This window comes from Humulus lupulus, chromosome 5, assembly GCF_963169125.1.
Source record: "Humulus lupulus chromosome 5, drHumLupu1.1, whole genome shotgun sequence".
Classification (NCBI taxonomy): Eukaryota; Viridiplantae; Streptophyta; class Magnoliopsida; order Rosales; family Cannabaceae; genus Humulus; species Humulus lupulus.
In genome coordinates, this window is record NC_084797.1 from 88,862,718 (window position 1) to 88,869,274 (window position 6,557).

The window sequence follows — 6,557 nt, forward strand, 5'->3', positions numbered from 1 at the left end:
TATAGGTTACCATATCAGTGAAAATCCAATGTACTGACTTAATCTTAGGACTCGTTCTTCTGAACATATAATTACAATTATAATCCACTGTGACCTAGTCACTATAATTGTAACTATTTATATATTTGCGATTTTATAAATGTTTGTACTATTTCAAATAATTATGTAATAAAATAAGCAAGAAACATGATTGTCAAACTAAATAATTTCTACTTCTTTTATAGACAATATAAAATCATGTTACATGTCTGTCATTGTTAATAAGGGCAAAAAACCCAACAAACTCCCACTTGCCCTTTAAAAAAAATGGGACATGTTACTCAAAACCACCTATTCTACATGCTTCACAATTATGCTCTATGCTTATATCTTTGTAAAGGGATATGAAAGATTGCTTTCCAAAACTATCTTCATCACCTTCCCTTGTACATGTGGTACTTTCTCTCTATATGCTTTGCTCTTTTTGTGGCTTCGAGGTTATTTCGAATTTTCTATTACCTCATTATTACCACTTGACAAAATGAGTGGTTTATCCATTTTTGGAACAACACCGAGATCTGAATAGAACTTCCTCAGCCTGACTATTTCCTTAGCTGCCGCAGACGCAGCTATGTGCTCAGCCTCTAAGGTGGAATCTGAAATGGCAGATAGCATAACGCTTCTCCAAATCAAAGATACTGAGATGGCAGACAACCTATCGCTTCTCCAAATCATAGATCCACCTCAAGAGTAAACACATTTTTTAGAAGTAGACTTCCTCTCATCAACATCAGTTTAAAATTTGAATCTTTGTAGCCTAACGGGTTCAAAGTTCCACTCCAATAGACTAACATATAGTCTCTAGTTTGTCTAAGATACCGACCGCTATCAATTGTCCATTTCCAAGGTTTCATTGGCGCTTGCTCACCACTCCCACTTCATAATACATAGCAGATCTCCAATCACTACACACAACATAACATGCATTAGACTTTTTATTGCAAATGCATAAGGAATTCGTTTCATCTTTTCCTTCTCTTGAGGAGTCTGTGGAGCCTGGTGCTTAGAAAGATAAATTCCATATCAAGACGCTAAACATCCTTTATTGGAATTTGTTATAGAGTAACGCCCAAACACCTCGCCTAAGTAGGTCGCTTGAATAGAGCACAAACTCAATTATTTCTATCGTTGATGATTTCAATACCAAGAACATGACTTGCTACAACGAAATTTGAAATTTTGTTTCCAGCCAGTTCTTTATGGCTGATAATTTCTTGACATTGTTTCCAATGAGTAAGATATCATCTACATAAAGGATTAACAACACCACAATGTCTTTTTCCCTGAGTTGGTTAAACACAAGGCTTAACTACATTTTGTTCAAAACCATAGATCTTAATGTTTCCATTAAACCTTATGTTCCAGAAGCGTGAAGCTTTTTTTAAGTCCATAGAATGACCAATTCAGCTTGCCGACTTTCCTGTCCAGCTACTGTGAATCCTTCTAATTGATCCATGTTAATTGTCTCATCAAGATAGCCATTAAAAATGCATTTTTGATATCCATTTTCCTTATCTCTTAATCAAGAGTTGTGGCTATGTATAAGAGTATACTAAATTAATTTTAGCATGGCTACCGAAGAAAAAGTTTTCTCTAAGTCGACTTTCTCTCTCTGCCACGAGTTGAGCCTTAAATGTCTCGACCTTTCCATTAGCTCCATTCTTCTTCTTATAATTTCATTGCACCCCATGGGCCTAAATTCTAATGGTCCAACATGAAGGTCTCAGAAAAATTTAGAGTACTTAGACTCAATTTCCTAATACTTGGCTTCAAGTTAAAGAACCCTTTCAGACTTACTCATTGCTTGTTTAAAGGCCAGCAGATCAACGTTACTTGTACCCCCACCTAGCTTGTGGGTTTCACTATCTGTAATGTCCTACTACCCTAGAGTCGTTACCATATGGTTTTAAAATGTGTATTTGACTCGCTAATCAGGGTGTTAGACCCAAAAGTGTAATTAAGTTAAAACAACGACTCATTTAATAAAACTTTCATATAAAATATTTGAACTTTCATTAAGATCGTAAAAGAGTTACATTGGGATCCCAATATATTGTTTAAGACATATTTTCTTTTCAAAAGTTACTGTGCAGTCGATCTAGGCAACAAAATCATACATTTTACTATGCTCCTCAATAGTAGACCAACCGTGGCAGCCAGGTAGGCCAAACATATACGCACCGCTCCATGCCCTCCAACTCATAGTTGATCGACATTTTCCTTGCCTTTACCTGCACCATAGAGCACCCATGAGCTGATGCCCAGCAAGAAAACTTCACAACAACATATAATAATCTATTTCAATAAATGCATAACTAATCAGACACAAGAAACAATCCACAAGTTTCCATTAAAATTCACAACAGTGGCCTAATCCGATCACGGTGCGTTACTAGGCACCAAGTTCATGGTACTAACCGAGCAGGTCAGTACATCACCCTTATATGTCAATGCCATGGTGGCCTGCATTCAGCATGCTTATTGTTGATTCCGGCCCTTGTCGATCCCAGTCCTTCACGCTCCCAGCCCTTGGTGCTCCTGGCCCTTGTTGTTCAATCATAAACATATAAATGACATGATAATTACAAACATTTAAACATAAAACCTAAGCATAATACAAGCACAGATAATCGGGCCTTGCCCTGCTTTAGGGCACATACATTTCTCTTACCTTGATTACCGAGCAGATAGCGTATGGCACTAGTGAGCAGGATCCCCTATCCCTAAGCCCTAGCGGTAAAACCTAGTCACAAGCAATAATGGATATTCATCAATAACTTAGACTATTCAAGAGTGTTAAGGTATATTTCTATTTGAGTCGTGACGCCCCTATCAAGCGTGTGACTGTCTACAAGTCAGAAGGCTTGAGCTCTCATTTTCCTAGACATGCGCCGTGGCGCAACTCACCCAGCGCTGTCGCGCTAAGGTGGTTTACAATACGCCTATGGCTTCTGAGTTCATGCGGGCCACGGCGCGGCCCCACAAACCCAGATTTTCCAATGTTTTCCTTGTGTTTTCCCCGGGCCAAACTTATCAAAATCCATCCCAAATGTGAACCAAAGCTACAATTGAACCCCAATACATCAATATTACACTCAGAGCAGCACAAACACATAAAAACTCAACCAAAAAACTTAGAGAAACTAAGAATTAAGAAAAACTTTAAAAAAATTAAAAGCTTTAAAACTCAAAACCTAAAACTTCCAATTACCTCTGTTTAGATCGATCCTAGCTGCTCCCTTAAGCTTAGAAGCTTCTAGCCCCACTGAGCTTCAATTTCCTCTGCAATCCTTGCCCCAAAACTCAAAGATTTAATGCCTTCCCTTTTGATATTCCAAAGCTTCCACCGTGAGAGGAAGAGAGAGAAAATGTGGGAAAGAGAGAGAGAGAGAGAGTGTCTTGATGTTCCTGGTTATTTATTGAAGGCATTCATAAATTTATCCCTTTGATACCAGAAAGACTTAAATGCCCCTAGAACAAAACCTTACTCCTTAATGCCCCAAAGGGTAAAATCGTCTTTTACCACTATTTTCCTGCTGAACCTCAAGTAGCCCTATAAATTCCCAATTAATCCTGAAATACCCAATTAATCACTAAATAACTACATGTTACCCAACAAATCCCGAATATTCACTAAGTTCCCAAAACACCCCTCGACTCACTTCGAGTTGGGTATTTAACACGTTTTGACTATTCCTCTAATCAACTCACTAGGATCGCCTCAGACCACACATCTCAAATATATCTCCCCAATACCTTGGTCTCACTCATAAAGCATATATATATATTACAAATATACCCTCAATGGGTCAAAGATTACGAATATGCTCTTGTTTACAAGAACGGGCCTACATGGATATTTAATACACATAAACATGCATAAATACTAGCATTACCAAATAAATCATATATACCACATAATCACACATATAAATCCAGCAGTTCCCTCCTGGCACACTTACCAAGGCTCTAAGCCTTATTAGCAAATTTGGGACGTTAGAACTATCCCCTCCTTATTGGAATTTTGTCCTCGAAATTTATTCAAGCATCTCGGGATACTGATCTCGCACATCTGACTCTAACTTCAGAGTCAAGTTATTTGCTCTGTTATTTCCCTGTAACACCATCGCAAGAGTGGCAGTCTTATTCCATTAGACTTTATCTCTTTTATCCTGGATTTCCACTGGCTTTTCCTTACACAATAAGATTCACTGAGACTCCAGGGTCTCTTCACCCAATCAGGGGTAGTACCTAACATCTCTTTCTTTAACATTGGCACTAGTAACACCATATGAGCCTCTACCCTTGCTGAGGTAATGCTAATCTGTAGGCCCCTCGCACAATCCTTATTAGGATCTCATAAGTCTATCAATTATAGAGTCAAATTTCTTCTTTCGTTCCCAAACTAGCTTATTCTTTTTTTTTGTCCATAATACTCGGAGATGTACAAAGTATCCTATCCTGGAACTCCACATTCTTAAATTTAAATTTGTGAGCACTCTTATCTTTTCAATAATGCATACACTTCTGCCCTAACAATCCTAAATGACTTCATTGGTCCTCTGCTTAAATTCTGAACCCGAATACTTCTTGTCTCTTATCTAATTTCCCCGGAATAAGTAATTCTCGTTTCCTATCTCACAATATTTTATCCAGAATCACTCTAGATGTTGACTGATATTTATTATTGTGATAATCCAATCTAGGGACCGTACTTGCCTCAGTGTCTCAAAAATTTACATATTCGAAGTAAAATACTTAGAGTCTGAGTTGTTCCTTCAGATTGTCAGTCAGTCTGATGGTAACCAATAATTCCAAATCCCAATCTTATATTTCTCGCCCTCTACAACCCTTCCCAGAACTTGGGAACCAAAGAGTTCTCAATCCTACACTCTCGACTTCGGTGTCCCACAGAGACGTACGATCTCCCTTCGCACATACTCATTCTTATGATATCTCGCTCCATAAACTAGAGTGTGTTAACCCAATATGTCAAGTCACAACTTCTCATATCAATTCATCCTACCTACAATCTAAAGTGGTCCACCCCCTACAGTCCATAACTATATCCCTCCATACTAGCTCCAAGATGCACTAGAGTCATAATAGATTTTCTGGCTTCTGATTATCATTTCTCACTTATTAAAGGATTAAGCAGTGCGCCTCCCGGTATACAAATTTTAGGTCTTAACACCCTTTCAAACTTCCTGGATACAACAATCATAAAGGGTAGTATAAGACTCATTTAGAATCTTTACCTTGACGCAAACATTCGTCGAATCACTCTTCCGATCCTCATATCTTAGCCTATCCATGCTAAAATGGTAGGATTTTGAACCATTCCAACAAGATCTTCTTTCTGTATTTGATTGGTCATAGGGGTATATCTGCCAATCATCAATCATAGATTCTATACCAATCCCAGTCGTTACCACATCTGACTTTACTGTGATTCGTCGTGAATCATACAAATGGCACAAACCTTTCAAACTCAAGATGTCCGCCTCCACTTTAATTTCCTTTGAGAAATAAATAATTCAAATGTGAGTCCTTCACTAGTTCCCACTAGTGCCTTTGTCTCACGGTTACCCCTAAGGGTGACAGAACGCTTAGCTTTTATACTATTCCATGCACTTATTTTCCATAAGTGTTGTCACCTCATCGTAACCGTGGCTATCTTCCATTACCTTTAACTCAAAGTCCCATGGAGAACTTTTATATTCTTATTTCCTTATTCACCGTACAACACGAACAATCACCCCTTAAAGTCCACGCATGGGCATACCCTAGTCCTTGATGCGCAACAGTATAAATCAATGTTTTCAGCAAGGACAGTGTTTACCATGCCGTCTTCCTGTATCAGTCCATCACCTGCATATTCTAATACCATGGTGTGTTAATCAACCTTTCATTCAACTTCTAAAATTCTCGTACGCGACTATCCATTCAGGCAAGCTTCAGGTTCTTACATTACTTCAGTCAAGAGTATGGCAGTCCTCGAAGAACCTTCAAGTAAAAGTCGATGTCTTTCGCCAGTCTCACTGTGCTTCTAACCTCTAAGGCGTTCCTTTAGGGAATTCCTTATTGTTTCTATCTTAATTATATCATACATGATCTCATAACTTCCCATAATGTGACCTTGAATATCCTCTAAAGAAATTGAAACTTATCCCTCCTGGAACCTTACCTTTAACTCTCTGCTTCCTCCACCTTAGTAGTATCAATACAAATATAACTCGTATTATGTTCTTAATAGGAAGTAGTCCAAAACATTCTCAATTGATCCAAATGCGACTTGTCCACATAATTCCTATACTCAATGCTTGTTGAATTTACATGGGTCGTTGAATCTTGGTCAGTTCAAGAGCCTTCACTGAAAACTATCACATCATACTTGGTGTGAATGGTAATTCATGAAATGTCTCTTTCCTTGATCCTCATCTTGTAATAACCAGATGGAGGGTCAATTCCATAGATCACTATCCTACCTTGCAAATGGGTAAATGAATCCTTCATTC